Here is a 25,831-nt window from a genome sequence, read left to right as displayed (position 1 = left end):
GAGCAGACCCTACAAAGACGATCAGGGTCATCAACACCCTCCAAAAAACCTTTAACATCACCCTCAACAAGACAACAGCCAGATGTTCAAACACCCAAAAAAAAGAAAAGAGACCAACCTGAGAGCAGAGGTGCAGGAGAACCAGCACTGGCACAGAGGGACACCACAGCCTGCAGCAACACCAAAAACCACAGAGGAAGGCTGAGAGAAACCAAAGCTCTCCTGTGCTCTCCTTTAAATAGAGCAACAGCCCAGGAGCCCAGGGTGACCTTGATTGCTCATGGGTCTCAGGTGTTGTCTCCTCAGGCTCACCGGGTGGCCACCAGCTTGTTCCCACCACTCAGCTGCTAGTGGTCTGCTTGGTGCCTACGCAGCTGGGGTGCAGGGACCTCGAGCAGGTGGAACTGGGGTGGTGGGAGCTTGGGGCATGATCTGACCATCACGTGCATGCTGCATCCATCACGTGCAAGTTCCAACCATCACATGTGTGCTCCATCCATCACGTGCATTCTCCATCCATCATGTGCGTGCTCCATCCATCAGGTGTGTGCTCCAACCATCACGTGCATGCTCTAACCATCACATGTGTGCTCCATCCATCACATGCATTCTCTAACCATCATGTGGGTGCTCCATCCATCACGTGCATGCTGCAACCATCACGTGTGCTCCATCCATCACGTGCATTCTCCATCCATCACGTGCATGCTCTAACCATCACGTGCGTGCTGCAACCATCACATGAGTGAGTGCTCCAACCATCACATGCATGCTCTAACCATCACACACATGCTCCAACCATCACATGCGTGCTCCATTAATCACAGCGACACTCCAGCCATCATGTGCATGCTCTGCCCAGCCAGACCTGGCTTAGGGAGGGCACGGGCAAGACATATGCCCTGGAAAGGAGGTGGAGAGGTCCAGAGGATGGCAAGGGTGTTGCTGCCTTTGCACAGCACACTAGAGTCTTCATCTTCGTTAAAGCCTCCAGGCACACTCTTAATGTTACCTCTCTAATAATAATATTTCATCTGCCTTATCTGATTAGTTTAGGCTCATTTGATTTTTGCAAAACACCTTTAATCACCTTGCAAATTCCCCATCATTATAAACAGAGCCACCACAAACATTTTCAGCAATCCAAGTTTTATTTTCAGCAATCTTTTTTTTTTCTTACATGCAAGAAAGGCAGTTGTAAAAAAAATATATAAATTTTTAAAATATGAACAAGACAGAGGCTGAGAAAACATTAACAAGGCCCTGTGCTTTTTGCTAAAGTGCCTTCATTTCATTATCATTAAATTTGCCTAGTAATTAGATTTCGGTGCATGAATATTTTAAAAAAATGTAACAGACAGGCTGTCAAAAAAAAGCACGACAACATCAATTCGATAATTTTTTAGACAGAGACATTCATAAGCAATTAACACAGATTTCCTGGGTTTGGAGACTTTTCCTTTCTTTTCTTCCTTTTTATTTTTTTCTTCCAGTCTCGTGTTCTCCACCTGAAATTGAAAGAAAATCCCTGTAAACATCAGCATTTCCCTTTCTGGTGGTTTTTCCCTGCTTTGCCAATACGGGAAGATGATCCCAGGGCCATTTTTCCCTCGCTTAGCATGCTCCTGTGCTCCTCTCCCCCGCCTCCCACCCCAGCCCGGCGAAACACAGGCAGGCATGAGGTTGGGTCATCCATCAGACCTCCCCACTCCTGCAGGACCGGATTAAATTAAGGTTGCATGAAGCTTCTGTCTTGATCTTCAGGCATTTCTGCTGAAAACAGTGATTTTGATCACTATTTGCATAATTGTACAGTTACGTCTTCACCGGGTCCCTAATTATATGATCTGTGTTCAACACTGCTCCAGACAGGGGGGGAGGCTTGCGAGGGGGATGCTAAACCGGCCGCTCTGCCGTTATCCCTGCATCCCTGGACCGCATCCTGGCTCCAGGTGAACTCCAGACCCTCTTCCCACAGCTCCTCCCTGCAGGCTTGTGGCCACCAAACTGCCATGGGGACAGCCCCGTGCTTACCCTCCCCACTCTATTTGTGCGTGACGTGCACCGAGGGTGATGCCAGCCCCCCCCCAAAAAAAGAGGGGGTGTGGTTGAGGTGCCAGTCTCTGCTCTACAGCTACCCAAACAACCCCTCGCAGAGCCATCATCCTCTGATTTTCACCCAAAGGGATGCAAAAGTCGAGGCGCAGCGCCGCGAGCCCTTCTCCTGCCCACGCTGCACATTTCCAACAGGACCAGAAGATGGATGGAAAACAACATAGTCCCAAATTTTCCCCTTCTTTCCCTCCGCAGAGGTCCCAGGAGAACCTCACGTGCCAGAAAAAAAATCCAGCCCAGGGGCTGTTTGCTGGGATGATTCAAGGTCTGAGCTATTTTGGAGGTGGGGGGAGCTCAGGGCAGGTTGGACCTGTGCCTGGCACCAGCAGAGACCCCAGACCACATTTCCCATACGACTGATACGGTGCCAGAGACCCCCTGGATGTGCCCAGGGAGGAGCTGGTTGCTCACAATTGCCTTCTTGCACTTGCAGGGAGGCAAATTCCTGCTCCCTCCTGAGCTCTTCACTGGGAAAACAGCAACATTTGGGTGGATTTTATTTCAGGCAGAACTTCCAGAGTTCCGGGGTTTAGTCCTAACCCAACACCAAACATTTGAAATACTCTAGAAAAGGGGCCTCTTTCCTCTGCGCATCCCAAACCCTTAAAAAATCATGGTTTTATTTCAGCTGAGCCCTCAAAACACCGGCCAGGCTCCCGCATCAGCTCTGTCCTCTCTTACAAGAGCAAAGTTTTGCAATGAGCCCCACTTGGGCCAGCTCAAGGCTGTTGCAGAGAAGTAGCCAAAATGATCTTTGCAGGTTTGAAAGAGCATGCACCGGAGCTAATAAACACACTGGGTGGAGAAACCAGCAACAAAAAACCCACCCAAAGCCCAGTTCTTCGACCTAAACACACACAGATGTTCAAAACCTGGGTCGCTCTTCTTTTTTTATGATTGCTCTCATCACCATCATCATCTCTGGCAAATTAAGAATACACAAAACAGCCACACACAAAGAAAATCCTAGACCTCAACTCAGGTCATGCCTTCCTAAAATCTCCTTTGCAAGGTTTTATCGGCAAGAGCAGGGAGTAGAAGCAGTTGGTACAAGCAGCTGAAAGACCAAATCAAAAGCATGTGAGCAGATTAAAGAATCAATCTCTCCGTTTGATGCAGAGGAAATCCCACTAATTATAAAGAAGGGGCTTATTTCCTGGAGTCACTCTGTTTGAAGTCATCAAAACTAGTAATACTTAATTACTCTACTTTATGGAATATATAACATCGAGCCCCTTCTCCCACTTGCCGGTTCTCTGATGCCATCGTTGGCACTGGAGTTTCCAGGGGGTTATGGTGATGTTCCTCCTCTACCTATGCACTTATTTATTCAAATGAAGCCCTTAACAGCCCTCACACGAGCCTGTGGGGAAGCATTTAAACGTGCTTTAAAAGAAGGTTATAATGAAGAAGAAGAAAAAAAAAAATGAAAAAAAAAAATCCAGAGCGATTTAGCCGTGCAAGCTACCTGGCTATTATTGCAAACGTGTGTGCATTCTGTGCACGCCGTGCCTGCAAACATTTTCCAGATCTGGAATTTAGAATTAAACTGAACTGCAGGTATCTGCCTCATCCAAATCCTTGAAAAGGGAAGGGGGGGTGTGGGGGTGTGTGCTGAAACTCGGCCCCCACCAGCCCCTCAGCAGCCCTGCAGACCTTATTGAGCAATCTTTGAGCACCCAAGGAAGAGAAGAGTGAGCTGCCAGCTCTTGGTGTACAGACACATCAAGATTACATCCATAGATAGAAGAAAAAAAAAAAAAATCCTCCAAAAAATTTTTTTATGGGGAAGAAAGAGTGACAGGTAGGCACAGGATCTTCTCAGAACTGGTATAAAGATATTTATCTTCATATCTTTATATCTTTATTATCTTCTCAGAACTGGTAAAACCATATTTAATATCGAGGAAGGTCTGATTTTCCTTATCTCTCCAGGTGGCCGTAGGGTGAACCTGGTCAGGACGTGCTTTGCTCAAGGGCCACCAACTGCCACCAGGCTAAAGCTTCTGGAGCCAGGTGATTGACGTGGAGGGGAATCACAGCTTTCGTTAAAACACAAAGAGCAATAATCGTATTTTTACAGGTGGAGAGAAACCTTGAAAAAAATCGGATCCAAGAGATTCAGGCGGGGAAAGGCAAGAAAAACTTCATTTTTATGAAGTGTTGCCATTCTCCACGCGCTCCGGAGTGCAGCCCTGGCACCGAAGCCGCTCCCAGGACCTCAAGCAAAGCCATCCCTGGCAAGGGAGTGAAGCCCACGGGATCCAAACCCTCTCCCAGGATGAGATGAGGCTCTCTAAGACCATCACTTTTCTAAAGGCAACCTCCAGGGAGCAGGTTTCATGAAAAGTTGCCCATTTCCATGGTTGGGGAGCACCGGGACAGCCCAGGTTTGGGTTTGACTTGCTCAACCCTGGCTGGTTACAAGACTTTTTCCAAATTGCTCTCTTTTTCCAACGAAGCTGGTAAATTTTGGAGGGTAGAGACAAGAGAACACCTCTTGTTCACCACCACCACCACCCCACCTACCTGGGGCTATAGGTGCTGCACAGCCATCACTACTAGGAGTAGCAATAATAAACCTCGCTGCTCCATCCTGGAGTTTCTCCCAAATAACTGCATCCAGGAGATGTGGAGCTATGTGCTACTGTTTGAAATTCTGCACATACCACCGCGCCTGGGGAACATCCCAGGAATGCTGCTGTGGAGTCATGGGGCTTCACAGCCAGGCATTGGGGGTGAAAAGGGTTTGATTTTTTTCCTTTTTTTTTTTCCTTTTTTTTTTTTTCCTAAGACAGAAAGGGAAGAAATCCGCTAAGTCCAGGTTTGACCTGACTGGGAAACGCAACTGGGCTCCATATTGGTCTGAAAAACCCCTTTTAAGATGCCTGATCTTTGTGAAAACACCAAACCAGCACACATCTCTACAAACCCCTCTGCCTGCACGAGGACCCTTGCAATTTTGCTGGGGGTGGGAGAATGGGGGAGTGCTTTGCTCGGCAGCACCCGCACCACAGGCTCAGCACCTTGGCGCTCCCCAGCTCTTGGATATGCCCTTCCTTGGTGCTTGTGGCAGATGAGGTCCCAGAAATGCCCCGACGCTGCCAGGCTCTGCGGGAGGATAGATGTGCAGTGTGGTGTCCTGGGGGACGAGAGCTCAATTTCCAGCCCAGTGACACATCTGCTCCTGGTCCCCGATACCACGTGGCCCCACCGAGACTTTCTCTGCTTTCTCTTTTTTTCTGAGAGCGAGCATCCGCGCCGAGAGGCACAGCTCAGAGCCCTTTTCTCTCCATCTTTTCCCTGCTTGCATAACGGGAATCAAAATACTATTTCCCCGAGCAACACAGGGAGCCTTCCAACACTTAGCCCCTTGCAGCTGATGGGAATAGTTCTGAGCCAGACCTGAAATAAAATTCTCCCATCCCAGTCCCTCTGGAACTGAGGAAAACCCAGGATGAGCCTATTACTGATAATTTTTTGCTCTTCAGGTCTAAGGTATCAAAAGAAAAAAAAAGAAGGATCCGCTGAGAGGTGAACATCCCTGTGGTTGCTGGCTGGTAAGAGAGCAGCAAGAACGGATTTGGATTTTATCCAGAGAGGCTTTTGAGGGCTGGAGACGTCCTTCCCCGCCATCTATCACACAGCGGTGAGGAGCAGAGCCGGGGCTGAGCACCAGGTCTCAGCCACGATGCCCCACTGTGGGTGGGAGGGAGCCCGGGCTGCACTGGGCAGCCAGACGGACTTAACACCCCGCCCCCCCCAGCCGCCAGTTCCAGCCCTGTCCTACATCAGAGCTCCATGCAGCACTCCCAACAGCAGACCACTAAAGTTTTGGGGGCTGCTTCTTTGCACGCTGCCCTGAGGCCATGGGCGATGGACGTTTTCCCCATGCGACCTCAAAAAGGGATGCAGGCTCCAGCAGAGGAGGCAATTCCCGTTGCCTGAAAAATTGTGTTTTCCCACAAGACCTAAACCTCTCTGTAAGTTAAGCCCAAGGGCTTAAACGCTCTGCTCACGGGGGTCCCGCTCCTGTCGGCTCTGCCCTGAGGAAGGGGCGAGCGGGTCCCCACCGCCGCCGTCGAACGGGGACCTCACCACAGCCCGGCCGCGGTCTGTTTGTCACTTTTCCTTCATTATTTGCAGTTTGTACACAGGCGTCATTAGGGATTCATTCGGTTTCCCTAGCAGCAGGCATTAGTCTGGCTTCCCTTTCCCCCTTCCCTCGCCAGCGCCCTTTATTTTTAGTGTCTTATTTACAGTTTGACAGAGTAACTGTAACCCTTGCAAGCTACTCCAGCGGCTTTAATCGGGGGAATAATGGGTCCTGTCTGGCGATGAATAGAATTTAGGGGACAGATTGTTCCACACTCGCCCGGTGGGGTAATTTATTTATGTGCGCACTTGTCAGGAGGAGAAAGGGACGGGGGATCTGTATGCACCGAGGACACTGCCAGAGCTGAAAGGGAAGGGAGAATGGAGCCAAACGCCCCAGATCCCGCTGCCCCCCCCCCCCCCTCCTCCAGCAGCTGAATGCCTCCGGTGGCCGTGAACTTGGAGGGGCCGAAAGCCCCATTCCCAGGCCCTCAGCACGTCAGCGGGGCCGCCGAGCGGCTGGGTTGCCGGCAGCGGGGCTGGGGGCTCCAGATGGGTCCAGCCACGGTGGGCAGCCCTCCCCGGCACTGCCCCGCATAGCCGCGGCGCGGGGAGCATGTCCCATAGCAACGGTACAGTAGCAGGAGCACAGCGGGGGTCTGGGAAGAGAGGCAAAGCCCTCGGAAAAATACAGGATGGGTCCAGACAATGGCCCCCTCTCATATCATAAATTACACGGCAGCAACAAAAGGGGACGGATCCTGCCCTCTTCTCTGCTCCCACAGCTTGTGCACTCACTGGGTGCCGCTGGGCATCCTTGGGCGTAGGGAAAGTGGCGGCATGAAGGGTTTCCAAAGGAGGGAGATGGTGGCATTGTACCTCCTGGCCCATGATATCTCCTTCACTCATTCCCTGTCCCTCAAAACGCATCTCCTCCGCTCCTCAGCATCCCCGCTTTCTGCCCCAAAATGCTGCCGAGCATCCACTGCCTGGGTACCGGAGTTGTCCATCACATCGTGACCGTGGTCCCTCGGCCAATGCTAACCATACCCAGGATGGGGGAGAAATGGCTCCTGGTCCAGAGGTGGGACGCTTTCTCCTTCTTCCACTCTTCAGAGAAAAGGCCCTTTTGCTCCTTTTTCCTCTCGGTGGCTCAAGGCCGGGAGCGTTTTGCATCTAGAGCCGATAGCAGCAGCATCTCAGCTCAGCTTCTCCCATGAGCTTTTGCCTGGTGATGGCTGGGGCCGGAGCAGGCTCCATCGCAGCCCTCCCTGGGTTCCCATGCAAAGCAGGACAGTGGCATCCACCAAGCGCCAGGGCCACCGCAAGCAGGAGATGGTCCCCCTTAGCAGAGAGGATTCATCCCACCGAGACCCGGAGAAGAGGTGGGACAGATGTGCAGGGGATCCCCTTACACCCACAACCACCAGGCAGCATCAGGCTAAAAGAGAAGGCGGGGGCTCAGGCTGAACCCACCCGGACCCAGGCACGGAGGTGCTGAAGCTCCACCAGAATTTGTTGCTGATGTTCTTTAAACTTGCCCCTGCTTGGCTTGGTTCCTACCTACTCTTGACACCTTTTCTTCTTAAAAAAGCTTTAAAGTTAGCGTATAATTACACTTCCTACCTAAGCAAAGACCCTTTGTGAGTTGCCAGTGTGGTATAAAGACACCCCTGGTCTGGCTACACACTTTTTACCCCTGTCTTGGCTGCAGTGGCATTTGCCTTCACCGCTCTGTTGGTAGAGTCAGGAATGAAACCACCATGGCCACAGATTCCGACCCCCGTTAGCAGCAGCCACGCTGGTATGGAGCATCTTTCTGTTCCTGGGTTGTTTCTTTTTTTACCGGTTTCCCAGTGTACTGGGAGAGATGCTTAGAGCTGGGTGAGCCGCGTGAGCCTGAGCGTGGGCAGATGTCCAAGCAAGCACCCAGACCCACCTCACCTGTGCCAAGTTCCTCTCCTGCGGGTGAGGATGCTACAAGGACCATGGCTTCTGGCTATGTTAGACTTTAACCGTGCAAGGAGCAAGCTAGGGGATGGCCTGGGAGGACTAAACCAGAGAGAAAGCACCAAAGATGTCACCTCCAGGGGCCGCGGCGCAGAGAAGTACAAAGTCTCCTCTGGATCTCCACTGGCCGGAGGACAGCCCGTGTGATGCTCCGTGCCCAAAGGCGATGCTCTGGCTGCTTTGGGAACAGGGGTCTGACTGATGGCCCCCACAGCCCAGGGACATGGTTGGTGAGAGCCTTCAGCTAGCACAAGCACCTGGGAGTGCTGGAGCAGAGCTGCATGTGGAGGTAGAGCAAGGTGGGGGCAGTGCCCGGACACAGGGGCAGGACCTCATCCCAGGGGCTGTCCACCAGCTCCTAGCTGAGGGACACACTTGGACCAAGAGCCTGTTCCAGGGAAGACCTTCCCCTTGGCAGAGAGCTCAATCATGGAATCATAGAAGGGTTTGAGTTGGAAGGGGCCTCAAAGACCACCTAGTTCCAACCCCCCTGCCACAGGCAGGGACACCTTCCACCAGCCCAGGTTGCTCAAAAGCTCCATCCAATCTGACCTTGAGCACTTCCAGGGACAGGGCAGCCACCGCTGCTCTGGGTAACCTGTGCCAGCACCTCACCACCATCATAGTAAAGAATTTCACCCTAGAAAGGAAGGATCAAGACCTCTCGTTGCTCAGCTGAACTCAAGCCAAGGCAAAAGTCCTTGCATACACTTCAAAAATGCAAGAAAAAGGGTTTTGCACCAGGACCCGGTGGGGCTTTTCACTGCCCCATGTCCTGCAGATGCGGGAGCCCAGCTCCTGAGGGTCGAGGGCAGCCCCTGCCCCACTCCATCCCACCGTGAGAGGAGAGCGGTGACGATCGGCAGAGAGACCTGCGGCATGATTGCGTTGGGCCTGGAGGGGGAAACCTCCTCGTTGGGTACAATGACTGTCTATTCTGCTGATCACAAGCCTAATCCTCTTTGGTTTTTAATTGGCATTTGGGCTAAGCTGATTTAAACCTCTTCACCTTGTTGGGTCCCCCCTCCCCACTTCTTTCTTTTCTTTTTTTTTTTTTTTTCTCCTTTTTTTTTTTTTTTTGACCAAATAACAACGCTGCCATCACCAAGTCCCCGGCACAATGACATCTTTGTGCGAGGGCGAGAGGAGAGGAAAGGGGAAGGGAGGGGGAGAAGGGAAATGTGCTGAACCCACTCGGAAACAATGCGGAGTTTGTGATTCAGACTTGACCACTGGCAAAGGACCCGCTTCAGCTGCGCCTCGTTAATAAACACACTGTCCCTTCCCAGCCCCTCTCCCCCTGCCCATCACCTCCGCCTCAGGCCAGCTGCCCACCGGCGTGGGTTCTACCTGTGGTCCCCATCCCTGATGGATGCAGCATCCCCACGCCCCGATGCCATCCGCCGGAGCGGTACCCACATCCCACCCCGGTCTCACCAGCGAGCTGCCCACGGGGCGATGCGCAGTGCTGGGACGGGGATGTCCCGGTGTCCTCTCCGCCCCACGTGTCCCCAGACTGGTGCTGGTGTCCCCACGCTGAAGCCCTGTGCTGGCCAGCAGCCCTGAGCAGCCTGGCTGGATGCTGGTGCAAATCTCAATCTACGCTGTGCTCCAGACCAGGGTCTGCTGGCAGGAGGAGGAAGAAGAGGAGAAGGAAGAAGAGGAAGGTGCACATGGGATCAGCTGTGGTGAGGGGCTTCTGCTGAGGGTCCCACAGGACAGGTCTTGCTGGCAGCTCCTGCACGGCCAGGGTGTCATGGCTTTTGGAGGGTGGGGTTTTTTCCACCTAGCCCCCACTCCTGGGTTCATGTTCTAGCGAGCCAATCTGAGTTAAAAACAAAAGCAACAGAAACACTTTTATTATCCTCTTTCCATTTAAAAGACAAAAAACCCCCACCAAAACAAAACCAAAACACCCCGAAAAAACTCCAAGGAGCCCTTTGTTCCTGCAGGTGGGAAAGGAACCTCTCACAGGGTTTGAGGATTAAGAGTTAACAAACCCGCCAGAACAGAAGTTAAATACAGAACAAAATCCACAATCCACGGTTGTTCGAGGTTTGGGTCCAGCGGAGGGTGAGGAAGGTGCTGGCAACAACGGAGCTTTTGGCTCCTCTTTTTCCCCAAAATGTTGTCACCATGGTCTCGCACCAGATCCCAAGCATTTGCCGTGGGGACACTCAGCCCATCCCACCAGGGTGCCAGTGCTAGAGACTGCCCAGTGTAAGAGCTTATGAAAAAGCTTTTTTTTAAAAAAAAAAAAAAAAACAATAAAAAAAAATAAAATCCACTTACTGGGAAATTCCCTGAGAACTTTCCCCAGGACCAGAGACCTGCGATTCGCCAACCAGAAAGCAAGCAGAGCATCATGTAGGGTGAACCCACGCTCCTCCCTGGCAGGGAGAGAAAGAAAAAAGGATGGGAAGGCGTTAAATGTCAGCCCAGTCCTCCCCGGGCTGGATTACACCAGTACAGGGAGATTACAGCCACGTTTCTGGCACAAAGTGGGAAGGAGGAAGAGGGAAGGTGACTGGAGAACTCTCAGCATCCTCACAACTGTGTCGGTTCCCCACACTGCGCCCTGGGGAGATGACCCGGTGGGTCGTAGCCCTGTAGGGAGCGAGAGGAGCTGGAATCTGCTCCAGGGGGATTGGAAATAGGGGAAAGCTCTCGTTGCACCGTCACCATCCCTTGTCCCCACCAAGCATGGTGCCAGCCAGTGGCCTGCTCTGGTCATAGTAACAATCCTGCCAACCCCAAGTATTCAAGAAATTACAAGCCAGGACTGAAAACTATAAATCTAAGTCAAAAAAACACCTTTTCCCCCTACTCCTCCTCATTTGCCTTCTGGGGAGCGATGTTCTCCAGGCATCCCTCCCTGCCCAGGGCAGTGGTGGCCCCACCAAGGCACTTGAAAGCCCAAACCAAACCCACCAGCACCCTGCAACCAGGGGGGATTTATCCAGGCACCGGGAAAACCGGGCTGCCCCAAGAGCCCTTTGCAGTGGCCAAGCCAGGGCAGACCCATCACTGGTGGGAGCTGCGTCGAGGGAAGGGGCTTGGATCCAATGCAGAGCGAGGAGGCCCCCGTGATGCGCCCCAGTGCCCCTAACCTCGGTGCTCCACGAGGTTTTCCCCCGTGCTGATGCAGGAGAACTCCAGCATGGGCAGCATCCCTGCCTAAAAATACCAAACCCGAGCAGCCACGACCTCAGCTGCTGCTCCGTATTGCTTTGGAACATCCTGATAGAATTATTTCTTATTTTAAGATCATATTAAAATTCACTTTATATATTTTTTTTGTCTGTATAAACTGCTTTTGTCCACGGCTATTCACAGGCTACGCATGGATTTTAATGCCCAGTGTAGAATTTACTTGGCTTGTTTAATAAAGGAATGCACTTGGACCAGGAAAAGAACCTTTTCTCCTGTCCATGAGCCCCATAAATCATTGATAACGCTACAGAAATTGGAGAGACTATCAGATTCTGTGCAAATAAAGTGACGGAGCGCGAGTGGCACTGGTGGGAGGACAGCAGGGTTGCCCAGCCCCGTCCTCTCCTTCCAGCCCCACTTCTGCCCCACTCATATGCCCCATCCCAGGGTAAGAGGGAGAAAAAAAGGAAGGAAAAAAAAAAATACAATCCCCCAGTGTGGACCAAAGGTTATAAATAAACGCAGTGAGAAATCAACTAAGTAGATGCAGCTTAGCCAAATAGCTAAGAGCCTTAGCGCATTTTTGCAAGTTTTAGGCAAGTATTTCCCATTCCTGACTAAGCACGTTTGGCAGGCAGGGGTGGGGGAAGCGCATGGCTGCCCACCCTTCACAGCTCGGGCTGGATCTGCTGCCGGGGCCACCCCACATCTCCCAGGGACCCCCATCTCCTTTGGGTCTGAAGCATCACCCCAGGTGGCAGCGGTCGAGGCCACCAAAAGGGATATGATGGTGATGGTCACCACATCCCTGGTCCCTTCACACCTTACAGATCCCATACGGGACCAGGACTGAGCTTCCCGGGGTGGGGGGCAACCCCAGTTGGGGCACGAGCATCAGTCCACCAGGAAAAAAAAAAAAAAAGAAAAAAAAAAAAAGTGATTTCTTTTTCTTCTAAGAAGAAATTTCTGGTTATTTTTAATCTGCTTGCAAAACTCCCGTCGCACCAGGGTTAAACTCGCTCAGCGTATTTAGGCTTTTAACTTTCCAGGTCTCATGGCAACAGAGGGATGGGGAGAAATTTAAAAAAGAACAACAAACCCGGCCTCATGTAACATCAATTTTTTTTCCCCTCAACCACAAGCCTCTCATAACCGGGACCTTCAGATAAAAAAAACCCGCCCCAAAATATTTCAAGTGCTGTAGTAAAATTAATCAGTTCACACCAGGTCATCTGTTTCAAAAAGTGATTTTTTCTCCCCCCTCTCTCTTATTAACGTTAGTGCGATAACTTGGTACCCACAAATCATCTGGACCAGGTGAAGCCTCTCACGCCTCTGCCCATCACACACAAGGAGGGGATGAATTTGCTCATGTTTCACATTTGATTTTTTTTTTCCCCCCTCCTAAGCAGCCACAAAATGGTCTCAGCAACAGAAAAATGAGTCTGTTGAATTTTTCTAGTAAAAAAAAAAAAAAAGAGGGGGATGGGGGAAAAAATAAACAAACAGCTGTTTCCCTAATACTATCGCAGTACACAAAGAATTAAATGTCATCTATTGCGAGCAGGAAAAAATTCTGCAGCCGAGCCTCAAACCCCGCAATATCCCCATGTGGCGTGGAGGTCATTTTAAACGATAATTAAAAAAAAAAAAAAAAAAATCTGGTAAAAAAGACCATACGTTTGCCTTTGGTGCCATCCCCGCCGCGAAAACCGAAGCTGAAACAAAAGGAGGTTGATTTTTGGGGTGTGGGTCGGTGCTTTGCGCGTGGCCAAGGGGGGTTTCGTGGCTGCGACGCCCCGTGCCGTGACCATTGCCGGCGGGAAAAGGCAAATCTCTATGGATGAGGCCCGGGATGAGCACCCCATGGAGCCCACTGCCTGGCAGCGAGGCCGTGGTACCCGGGGCGCAGCGGGCGGGCTCCATCCCCATCCCTATCCCCATCCCCGGGATGCTGCAGGGATGCAGCCGACCGCATGGCGAGGACCAAGGGGGAAAGAGAATCGGCCATTTTACACGTCGGCTGCCTAAAATGGTGGCTCCCACCTTTTTTTTTTCCCCTTTCTGTTACCGTTTTCAGCACGCATGCACCCGCGGGGAGGGGAGGGAGAGGGGCCGCGGCCCCCTGCGCGCGAGGGCGCCGGGAACAGGAGCCAAGATGGAATTAGAGGGAGAAATTAAAGGAGGGGAAGGGGGGGAGAGGGAAAGGATGCGCTTCGCCTCGACACACGGCCTATCCGCCGTGTTGGGTTTTTGTGGATCCTGCGGAAGGGAGAGGCAGGAAGGCATCGAGGGGGGGAAAAAATGGGGGGAAAGAAGGGGAAAAAAAAAAAAAAAAGCGCGTTTGGGTGAAGATGGCGAGGGGCAGGGATGCGCGTGGGGTGCGGGGAAAAAAATCTTCCCTTCTTTCTTCACCGACCCCCCTTCGCCCTCCCCGCAATCCCGCTTTGACTTTTCCCACAGAAGTAGCCAACCTCCAAGAATGCAAATGACATTCATTATGCAAATGCATGCAAATCAGGTTTAACTATCGGAAGAAGGGCTCGGAATTTCTAATGGGTTAACTCTTTCGCGCACCACCAGGATAATAAGAGCCCCGTGTCTTCCTTGGGGCTTTGTGTTTCCCTGGCCATCCCTGGGCACCCCGACCCGCACCCCTCGGCGGGTGCCCTGAAGTCCCCAGGGAGGGCATTGGGTGGAACAAAGCACCAGAAAAAAAAACCCAAAAAACCACCCCAACAACAACAACAACAAGAAAAAACCCAACAAAACCCATTGGCGTGGGAGCGGCTGCCCCTTCGTTAAACGCGCTGGCAGGAGACAAAGCAGGCTTAAATGCAGAATTGGGAGAAAAGAAAAAGGAAAACACAAGCAAAACACAAAAAGAGAAAAAGGGAAAGAAGGGAAAAGGGGGAAGAGGGAAAAAAAGGGAAAATAAAAAAGAGAATATTCATTGAAAAAAATAAAATTAGAAAGGAAAGGCAGAAAAAAGCAGGCCGCTGTCGGCAGAAGGTGAAACCCTCCCCGCGATGCATCGGCAAAGGGTTATGGCAGCCACAAGGGTTCGGCTGTTTGCATCCAACGCGCTTGCCGGGATGGGCGCAGAGCCACTGTCTCTTCGTCTGCTGGAAAAAAACCTCACGAAACGCACCGAAATCCCGTGCTTCATTTTTTTGGAGGTTTGGCGTTGAGGAAAAAAAAAAAAAAAAAAAAAGAAAATTAGACAGTTTCCCCTAGTGCTGAATGAGCCTGTTGTCCTCCAAGGAGGGAGGGAGGAGCAGAGAGAGGGTAGCGGTGGCACCGGTGCCCTGAGCCGCATCCCCGTGACCCACCCCAGCACCTTGGGATGCTCCAAGGGCATCGGAAACATGCAACTCGTGGGACCACCACCCTGTTTCTCCAAACCACTGGAAAAATCCCGGTTCCCCAGCCCAGCCCCAAAAACGCAAAGGCCCCAGCGCCGGGAACTGAAACAGGGAAATCCCGGCTGCGTAACCTCACACTCCCCAAAAGGAGGGATTGTAGGAATGATGAATATTACAAGGAGCTGTAAAGCAGAGAAATCAATGCATTGCATAATTCAAAATATTTTCTAGTGATGCTGTTATCGATCAACAACCATAACGCATTTTAATAGTACCGCCATGGTTCACCCAAAAATTACGCCTCACCTGCGCTAAAACCTCCTGATTTTTCTATTATTTTCTAGAGCTCCTTCCCATACTCACATTCAATATTTTTTTTTTCCCATCTGCTCAAAAACTCTTGGTCATTTAAGCTGAAGGCTGTTGGGAGCAATGATATGTGCTAGGGCAAGGATTTCCCAAATTTGACGGATTTGGTTAGAGAGACGGTAAAAAAGCTTGCTTTACAGGCAGTCTGGTGCGCTCAGAAATGCAGAAATCCAGAACTACTGGCCAGTTCTAAAAAAAAAAAAGCCCACCTTTTTATTTCATTTGTCTGGTCCCAGCCTGGTAGGGCCCCTGCAGAGTGTAAAATACTCCTTTCGCAAACCTCTAGTGTCCAAAAAGAAGAAAAAAAAAAAAAGGAAAAAAAAAAAAAGTGAGTCAGGCTCTTTCCTACTGAAAAAAAGATGAAGGGGGAATAAGTAAATGAAATAATAATTTTTAAAAAGACGGTAATTTGGGTCGGTTTGTTTGGTTTTTGGCCTCCAGCATGCAGGCAGCTTGACAGCTGCGCGCTTTGCTCTGCTCCCTTCATCTGTTTTTGACTCCAAGCCCCAATTTCCAGTTCCCAAGCTGGAATTGGGTGGGTTGTTATTTTTTTTTAATAATTCTTGGAAATGATAATTTTAAAAAAGAAAAGAAAGGGGGGAAGAGAAAGCCAAGTGCAGAAAAAGAAAGGGCTGGGGGGATGCTGGTTTGACTCCGGTGCCCAGCCGGTGATGCTAGCGCCGACAGCTACTTATTGCTAATGACTAATATGCAACATCATTATCATACCACGGTGCTGAGAAAGCAAACTTCTCTAATGCTTTCTTACGAGCACACAAATAGCATGTAAATTGTCATTTACCCGGGACAGTAACTAGTTAACTAGTTAGGATTCACTTAGCAAATACCTGGTGGCAAAAGCATCCCTGGAGCTGCGGCAGGATGGACGTCAGGCTGCTGGAAAGAAAAGCAAGTTTGGGTTTTTAGCACAGGGTCGGCAAGGGGTGCTGCAGAAATTGCTTAATTTCTTACAACCTCCCTCACACGGTCACGTGAAAAAGGAGTTAGGCACCATTTTCAAGACTGAATTTTACATTTTTAATTTTTTTTTTAAATGTTGTTTGTTTGTTTGTTTAAACAGCGCCTGCTCATTCACCTCCCTCTTCCTTCACCTCCTTTCTCCATCCAATTTCACTACTCACATCTGTTTCAAACCCACTTGCTCTGTTTTTTCCCCCACCGTGATGCACCTCTTTGGCCCTGGAAAACATTTTTGCAACCCGAAAGCACCAGGCTGCAGCCTTTGGGCAGAGGGGTAGGAAAAGAGGTATTGCAGACATTTGCAGCCTCTACATCACAAAATTCAACTTTCAAAATGTTTTAATCACTTGGCATTAGAAACCGACTGCCAAATAACACACGCTGGGAGTGTTTATCCACACAGGGGGTGGAATGGATCCTGGCAGCTTTGACAGCAATTCCTCGTGCAGAGAGCTCTGCAACAGTGCTGGAAAGAAGGAAAAATAAGAGGAAATACATTAAAAAAAAAAAAAAAAAAAAAAAAAGTAAAAATGGCAAAGGCAAGGTATTTCTTGACGATATGTTTTTCTCGACGAGGCCCGGGGGCTGCACATCACAAGATGTGCAATGGGAGCGAAGCGAGCGGCGTGCTGGACCACCGAGCATCCCCCATGCAGCCGCTTTGTCCCCCATTTCCACCACCAGCCATTTCAAAAGCCACGAGCGCCTCTGCCCAGCCTTCACCACGTGCCAAGCTGTCTTCTGCTAAAAAGCCCCCGTTTCCCTCCAAAGCCCCGTTTTCCCTCCTTGCCAGGGGGGATGATTTCCACTGGGGATGCTCAGCACTCGGCACAGCGCTCTTCCTAAGCACCGTCATGGGGAAAACATGGGCTGGGAGAAGGCGCTGCTGGTCTTTGAATGAATCCAGCATCAGATCATGAAAAATCAGCAAGGGCAGGAAAAAAATATCCTAGACAGAGCCATGTGGAAACACCAAGTCCTTGGGATGGGACATGGGGCAGCAGGAGCTACCACTGGGAGGGGAAAGCCCCCAAAGGCTCCAGCCAGGTGCCCCAAAGAACCTTCCCAATGGAGAAGAGCCTTGAAAATCTCAAATTGCTGTGGCAAACCTCTTGGTTTTCCTACTGAGCAGGACTTTTTCGGGTTTTTTAGGAAAGATCTGGGCTTTGGGGCTATTACAGGTAGCAGGTGGCTTCCCTCCTTCATGGCCACTGGGGCCAGGATTCACCTGGGGACAACCCCCCACTTTTGGGGATGGTCCCGACTTTTCACCACTCCTGTTCAGGGCGAAAGGAAAAAGGGATTTTGCAGCAGCGACTCAAACTGCCTCGTGATAGTTGATGCAATGGGATGCAACGGGACCTGGAAGAGCCCTTAGACCACAAAACAATTCCCCCTGGGATTACAGAGCAGATTTGGGGTTTGATTATCAGGTTTTTAAAAAAGCAGGAGGTGAAGGCTTTTGATACCGTTGTTTTTGGAGGCAGGTGCTCCTGATACTGTTATTTTTAACCGGTTTTAACACGTGTCACTCTGCCCTTTTTTAAAGCCAGCTCAGCAACCTTTCCAGGACCAGATTTTATTTTGCCAAACTCAATTTTCCAACGCCTGGGGCTTGCAGATAACCCTCCCCAAAACCTGCTGAATTAAAAAAAAAAAAAGGAAAAAAAAAAAATCAAACCCACCAGCCTTTTTTTTTTTTTTTTTTTTCTAATTTTCCCAAAGAACCAGAGAGGCGTGAGCACTCGAGAGTCAAATTTGCCCAGGACCTGCGTCCCCTAAGAAAGCAGGGCTCATTCGCCTTCCACAAACTCCGCAGCGGCAACAAAAGTCCCTTTCAAGCCCTTCCAGACGCAAGTCCTTCAGCTCAATTAGTCAGGCACACAGAGACACAAAAAAGCCTCCCATTCAGGCTAGTGGCTGGCTGTGGAGGACAAGGGCGAAGAAAAGATCTTTCTCCCACGCTTTCACTGGGTGTCATAACAAGCAGAAAGCCCTCTTACGGGGGGATTATTGGAGATAAGAGTCCGATGGAGGAGCTGGTGCAGAAGCTGGGGAGGAGGGGATGGGGTTTGGAGGTTGGAGCTCCCAAGGTCGGGTGAGCACAGCCGCCGGTAGCGTTGAGCTCCATCACAAGGAAATTTTTGTACAAAAATTACGATATTCACACACACATGCACCCCGCCCCGGTACACACAGGCGCAGAATAATCCCGGTTCTCCATGGCAACCTGCTCCGTGGCCATCCCTCGCACCGGAGGAGGGAGGCAGCTTGCCTTCGCCCCGGCTTCACCAACGGCTTGCCCTGGTGCTGGCAAAAGCCTCGGCCGAGGTGGGCGGCAGGGATGGGCAGCGCAGGCAGGGCTCCTCTCAGTCCCTGCTTTTCCAAAAAGAAGCCGTTATCTGGAACCAGGAGTGCCAAGGAGATGCCTGGCTCCGTGGCAAAGCTCTCCCTCCGGCAGCCCAGCCCTGCTGATGCTTCTAGGGAGGGGTGGGTTGAAGGTCAACCAGAACTTTTTTTAATTATAAAAAAGAAAACAACAAAAAAATAAGGTGGGGGGGGTGGGGTGGGGGGGAACTTGGTGGGTTTTGTTGTTCAAAGCCAAAACAAAGGGGGAGAAGGGAGAAAATTCTCTGGAGAATGGGGTTTGTCTGCAAAATCACAAAGGGCTCAGTGGCCCAGAGCCACCCATCTTCCGTGGTACCCATCCTCTGTGGTACCCATCCTTCGTGGTACCCATCCTCCGTGGTACCCGGCCAGCCCAGCGGAGCACCCCGAGCCCTCAAACCTCCCAGCAGCCAGAGGGGTCAAATCCAGCACCTCCCAGCCAGGCCCGAGCAGGTAGAAAAGTCCTCTGGATACCAACAGTGCCTGGAGGGATTAATCAGAGCTCCCGAGTGAATTACGTGCCTAATTCCCTTGAACCATCCAAGTTCTATTCCTAATTCCCTACAGCTTTTCCATTGACTCCACAGGCAGCTGAGGAGATTGGTGCACTTCCACACATGATTTGTCTACCAAAACAGGGGAGAACAGAGACAAATTCAAAGCAAATGCTAGAAAATTTAGTTTTTTGGTTTTGTTTTGTTTTGTTTTTTTTTATCTCCTGCTCCGAGCCCCTGCAGATCGCCGCTGTGGGGTGCCCCCCGCTCCTGGCACCATCAAGGAGGGGCCGACAGGAACATCCAAGTTTTTTTACAAGGCTCGGGGAGGGGATATAAACTCGCCAGCTCAGGGACAGAAAGCCGAGAAACTCTCTCAGAATATATTATCCCATAATTGTAGGGTTTCAAGCACTTTCCTCCCAAGCAGCTGGTGCCTGCTGATGCCAGAGAAAGGTTATTTGGCCCAGATGCATTCCTGCCCCGTTCAACCGGGGAATCCCTAAAACAATCCGCTCCTACGAAATGCCGTAAAAGCTGAGTATTTCACTCTTACCTAAAATAGTAGGTATTTACTAAAAGCCAAAGGAACAGATGAAACAAAGCAGGCACCTCCGGGAGAACACTTCCTCCTCTCCAAAGAGCACCGAGTGCCTCCAAAAGGATGATGAGGATCCGGGGGACCCCCTTGCTCCTCCCCAGAGCTCACACAGTGATTCAGGAGATATTATTTTCCCCCCCCCCCCCTCTTGCCCTAAAAGGGCAAGTTTTGAGCTTCCAGCAGGCAGGAACCCACTGAAGGTCAAATTAAAGCTGGTTTACTTGCATCGACCCAAGCGATGCGAGACCACAGGATGAGCCCCCAGGAGCCACACATGGGGCTCGGGGGCCAAGCTATCCCCCCACCCCAATAAATACTTTTTTCCTTCCCAACACTTATTAATCAGCTTTTTTTGGGTTGGGTTTTTTTTTTCCCCCTCGGAGAGCCTGCATTTTCTCACCATCCCAGAGCAAGCTCCACCTCGTGCCCTCCACCTGCCCGTCAAAATTCATCGCATGAGACCGAGCGGTTAAAGCCAGCAGATGCACCCAGCGCGGATGCTCCCCCCTGCTGCACCAGCATCCTGGCACAACCCCCTTTGTCCCAGCTCCTGTGGTCCTAAAAGCGCTGAAAGTAGAATTAAAAAGATTTTTACACCTAGCCTGGGCTGTCAAAGCCGAAGCTCAGGCCACGGCTGTGGCTGCTGGGTGAGGATTACACAGCTTAGCTTTACAGTTACAGATGCCAGGTCCCAGGCTGGTCTCGGCTATAGCAGGATAAATCCCAGAGCTATACGGCAGCACGAGACTGCGATCCACTGATAACCAGGGATGGATTTGGCCCAGAGCACTGACCCAAGACCTCCCCATTAGTCTTCAGCCTTCAGGACATCAGGACATGCCCCCAGCCCCAACACCAGAGGGGGGTCCCTCGCTGCGGCGGGCATAGGGCTCCTAACTCGAGACTTCCCAGCTCTTTTTCTGCCAAACTAACCACTGTCACCACGGTCTGGTAGGTGGCTGGATCCCACCTGCCCCGAAGCCCACCGGTTATCGCCCTTCCTGCCCGCCTTTGACAGCGCCAGGGGAAGGGCAGCGAGCAGGGAGGTGTCAGGACTCACACGCACGCATCCCTTCCTATCTCCATCCCTGAAAATCCTGCAGGGCAAGCCAGAATGCAGCCCCAGGACTATTTTTAGGCTTCCCCCCCCACCCCACCCCCAGCTTCCCTGCCACGATGGCAATGCTGTCACACAAGCCTGGGCCAGCAAAACCTCCCGCAGCAACGCGGGCGAAGGGGAGAGGCGATGCTGCCAGCGCGGGCGGTGAGCGCCGCAGCTTCGCTTTCACATCCAATCACCCCGGCTGCATCTGAGCGACCTGCCCGCTGGCGGCCCGTCTCCTCCGAGCAGCCTGAAGACCACAGAGCTCATCATTTTCCTTCCAGCTGTCCCTCCCCACCCCCTCCAGGCCACTGCCACCCTCTTCCCCTCGGGCAGGGTGCGGGAGAGCCGTCCGGTCCCATTTGCTGGGCACCCAGCGGCATGTTTGCACCTTGGGATGGCACGAGGAAGGGGGTGGGGGATTCAAGAAATCCCATCTCCCTTTTCCTCCTGCCATACAAAGACGGGCATCGGACACCCCAAAGCCATCGCAGGGCGTTGCAAACCACCTGGCAAAGTGCCGTGCATCAGGAGCCAGTCCTGCATCCGCAAAGCCACGACGGGGATGGGGACGGGGGTCAGGGCGAGGAGGCAGCTGCCTGCACCCCTCCTCTCATTTGTGCAGGGAAACGGGGGGCCCTGGGGCCCCCAGAGCTCAGGGTCTTAATTCCGAGCATCGCCCCAGCCTCCGTTCCCACACACCCGCCACTTGCTGAAATTAAAGCAGGGCCTGATCTGATTCCTATGGCGGCTTAGCGCGCCCACTCAGCCGGTTTATCATAATCCCGACATAAAAATCGTTCCCTTGAAAACGCTCAGGGGTTTTGAAGCCCTGATTGTTTGAAGAGGAAAGACTCTGTTCTCGGCACAAAGACGAGCTCCCCTCTCAGCCCCGGTCCAGCGGCTGGAGGCTTCAATAAGCATTTTTGACCCCTGTAGGTACCGATGGCAGGAAGCCTGACGGTTTCTCTCGGCGCAGAGATCACCCCCAAACCCAGCCCGACAAGGCGTCCCGGGCTGCGTGTCACATGGACATGACACCCCAAAAAATCCTGGAGCTTCCAGGAGTGATTCTGGGAGCAAGCCACCAGCCCTGCCTGGAGAGCACCTCCAAAAACCATCCCGTCTCCCGTGCAAAACCGCCTGTGATCACTTGGAGGAAGGAAATGGATCGATATATTTAAAAAAAAAAATAAAAAAATATACACACACATATATATTTCTCTCCTATCATATCTCCAGAATTTCTTTGTGGTTGCGCTGCAGTGCCATTTCACACCTGCACACAGGACCGCGGTGGGAGGGAGATGCTGGGGAGGAAAAGGGGCGATTCACGCTCTGAGGGGACCTCGAAGGGCTTGAGCCATCAGGGCCTCCTTTTGTTTTCACTTTAAAATTGTGAAAGGCCAGCAGAAAATTCCTTCAGTCAGGAAACGTCTGCTTTCCTCAAACGCAAAAAAATCCTGAGTGGTGTTATTATTTTTATTGAATTTTTTTAACTATTTCTCAGTTTGGGGCAGCGATTTTGCTAATATTATTTATGAAAAATAGAAATGTTTTTGCTTTCCCCAAGAAAAAGTCAACCTCCACTGGCAGCATTGACCAGCACGAGTATTTCTACATGTTTTCCAATCCCCTGACCCGTGGTGTTGATCGCAGCGCATCGCTCGTACGATGAGCGCGGTGCAAAGGGGCTTTGGACTCAACAACAAACTGAGCCGCTGCGTTTCTGCCTCCCTGGCATAAGCATTAAAGACGGGAGACTCAACAGCAAGCTCTTTCTTAGATGAAAGTGATATATTGCATGAAATTAATCATTTTCAACATTTATATTTGTATAGGCTAGTTCTTCTCAATGACTCACTGAACCACAGAAAAATTAGTATTGCACTTGCTCCTTTTTTTTTTTTTCTCCTAAGCCTGAAAAAAAATATACGTGGAGAGCTAATCTCTCCACACCAAACATGCAAGCATATCTCCTCTTAATGTCTCCAGCAGTTACGTGGCCATAAGGGAGAGCGAAGTAGACAGTGCTGAGTGTGAAGCAGTCACATCATAGTGTCCAAGCAAGCTTAAATGGCCACATGTAAGCAGCAATTTGGATCAACGTCACGCCAACACGCCAGGCTTTCTCATTGCCCGTGTACTACGGCAGCAAATCAGGGAGAAAAAGGGGGGAAAAAAAATGGGAAAAAAATTATTAAAAAATCAGCTGTTTGCAAGACTGTTCCAGTTTGTGTTCCCAAAGGCCTTCCAGAGAGCTGAGCTCACAGCCACGCAAGTCCCACCACTGGGAACGGTCACCCACCACCACCAAAAATCCAACTGGAAAAGAAGAGTCCACCCACACGGTCAGTGCCCCGAGACCCCTGGGGAGCTGGTGGCCCCCAGGGACCCACCAGCAGAGCGGCGCGGGGTGAAATCGGTCCCCATCCAGGCTGGGAGCACAAAGGGATGGGTGAAGACCTAGAGATGCTTTAGCCCTGCGGTGTCACCATGTTCCCCAGCAGAAGTGGGGGTTCGCGACCATTTCAAAGGGCACTTATTGCAGCGGGGGATGAGGTGCACAAGCTCTGGAGAGCCAGGGTGGCCACGGTGGGCTTGAAACCCATCCACCCCATCACCAGCCAGCACGGGCACCTCCTGCCCTTGGGTCCAGCCCACCATGTATCGGCACCCTACGCTGCCGGTTGCTAAATTCCCAGCCGAATTTCACCCTCGTCCCCAGTTCGCATCTCCCTGTCCCTGCTCGTGCCTTTGTTATACCCAAGCCAGTGACACCATCACGCAGCAGCCTATGGCGGCCCCGCACAGACCACGATTGGTCACCTAGGAACACCAAAAGATGATCACATAGCATCTCTTCCAGCCTCTGATTGGACAAAAGGGGCTTTTTTCCGCCTCCCCCTCCTCGAACGAAGACACCGGCCAATGGTGGATGGCACATGGCAGCTCACCAGTGCTCAGCCAGCAATAAATGTCCCTCGCCCCCCGCGCACAGAGCGCTGGGCGAGCCACCGCACCCCTTCATGCGAGGACTTGGGGGCCACCCACAGATGCAGCCCGGTCCATCAGCCTGGTGGGCACCGGCTCGACCGGCAACTGCTCTCCTCTCGGCTCAGTCTGCCTTGGAGGGACGAAGGAGGAGAGCTCCGTGCGGTGACATCCCGCTGTCACCAAAGTCAAGGGCGTCCAACTTCATCCTACGAGACACTCAGGGTATGAGCATCCATGGAGGATGCTCTCTCCCCTTCCACACCCCAAGGCTCCCATCCTTTCTGGAGCTGCTTCTCTGGTACCCTGTCCCCCACAATGTCCCCTTCCAGCTGGGGACGAGCCACCAGGCCAGGTGAGCGGCGCTTTGCGCTCGCCCAAGGGAGGAGCAGCAGCAAGGCAACAGAGAATAGAAGAGCTTGTAAAAAGTTCCCTATGCCCCTGCCACCACCGGTGTGGGCTGCAGGAGCAGCGCCAGGAACAATAGCAGCACCTAGATGAACCTCGGAGGGAAGACAGAAAGGAGGTTTTCCTCAAGCTTTCCCCCAGCAGCTCATTACAGGGAGTTAACACACGCGCTGAATTATTCTTAATTACAGGGCCGTGGGTGGGCGGGGGGGGGGGGAAATACCGTGTTTATTTATTTAAAGTAAGCAGATGAGCAGGATGAACCTTTCATATCACACCCTGAACTAACAGCCTCTCCCCAGACAAGGTACCAAGAACAGTTTGGGTTGGGTTTGGGTTGGGTTTTTGGGTTTTTTAAAAGATCCCGATGAGCACATGAGCTAAACGAGCGGGTCCAGCACAGGTCCAAAGCCAGCGCTTTTTCTACCTCTCTCACAAGAGGATTTTCACAAAGTTGCAACGCTATAATTGCTCCTTTCCAAAATTAGTTTGGGTGCTATCACCCATATTTGTTCTTTATTATTATGAAGTCTTTTTTTCCTTTTTTTTTCCCTCCCTTGGAATCACCATTCTGAGATTAATATATAAGCTTAATCCATCACAAGAGCTTTGTGTTCTTCTAAGCAACATCAAGACACCTTTCCAAATAGGTTGCTGTATTTTGCAGGTGGCATCTAAGGCAACCAGTCTGACCATTAAAAGCGAGTGGGAACCACCCAGTTCACCTCTTTGACCCAAAATTCCCTTCTACAGTAGAGCAGGTAAAAAAAAAATAAAAATAAATAAATCTGTTTCCTTAAGGAAGAGGTTGACATATAATCCAGTCAAAGGGGTAAGGACCAGCATGAATTTGCAGAGAGGATAAATTAGACAAAATCAAGTTCCCCAATTAGCCTCATGTGGGTTCATACACAAGTTAGAGATATAATTTTTTTTGTAAATCCCCGATCTTGGAATCTTGAGTCCATTCAAAGAAACGTTCATAGACAAAGGGTTAAAAGAAGAAAGAAAGCATTGGGGTAGAGGTGCTAGGGAAGAAAAACAAAGAAAATTGCAAGAAACCATTTTCCAAATCACCATATCCTTCTTTCTAATCCTGATATCAAGTTATATCTGTCAGGGAAGAAAATTAAACATGTAACAGATAGGGAATGGGAGGGGGGGAGGGAAGAAAAAAAGAAAAAAAAAAAGAAAAAGAGAAAGCGCTCGTATTTGCAAAACAACCATTAATAAACATTGCTCTGTTGCTGCTTTATTAAACAGATAATCCAACACAGTAATCTGTATTGATTTATGGATTCTCTGATGCTATATGACTGGTTATGCAATGAAAGTTCATCCTTGATCTGTAGTCTGTGTCCTGGACTTAACTAATTCATAATCTGATTGGAAGTTTTACTTTGTTAATTCAATGGAAGTTTTACTTTGTTAATTCAATTACAGTTAACAGCCGAGGAGAGAGCGGCAACATCCTTGTCTTTCTCAAGACAGACGTTTTCTTCACATGCACAGAATCAGTAAACTCTTTCTTAAAATCATAGGAGGCAAATAGGTTCTTTTTTAAAAAAAAAAAAAAAAAAAAAATCCTACCTCGGGTTTTAATTCCAGTCTCAAAAAGTTGACTTTTTTCCCCAGTTTTTTTTTTTCCGCCTCTCATTTCCTTTCTCTTCCTTTTTTTTTTTTTTTTTTCCATTTCATTTTTTCTTTTCCTCCTCTTCCTTTTGATGAATTTCCTTTCTTCTCCACATCCTCCTCA

General features: G+C 50.7%; 1 long non-coding RNA gene across 4 annotated transcripts; it reads right to left on the bottom strand.

Moving 5' to 3' along the window:
• Positions 1 to 1,142: 1,142 nt before the first annotated feature.
• On the bottom strand, positions 1,143 to 25,831 carry LOC114014643 (uncharacterized). Of its 4 annotated transcripts, none has more exons than XR_003558220.2 (5): positions 25,666 to 25,831; positions 15,956 to 16,004; positions 10,513 to 10,610; positions 9,658 to 10,045; positions 1,143 to 7,651 (listed from the first exon to the last, which is right to left on the bottom strand). It is a non-coding gene; the product is annotated as an uncharacterized LOC114014643 (long non-coding RNA). The 4 variants fall into 4 exon arrangements; XR_003558219.2 differs by having other exon boundaries at positions 1,143 to 1,508; XR_008729961.1 differs by having other exon boundaries at positions 1,143 to 10,045.

This window comes from Falco cherrug, chromosome 19, assembly GCF_023634085.1.
Source record: "Falco cherrug isolate bFalChe1 chromosome 19, bFalChe1.pri, whole genome shotgun sequence".
NCBI classification, from domain to species: Eukaryota; Metazoa; Chordata; class Aves; order Falconiformes; family Falconidae; genus Falco; species Falco cherrug.
This window is presented reverse-complemented; position numbering and strand designations above follow the sequence as displayed.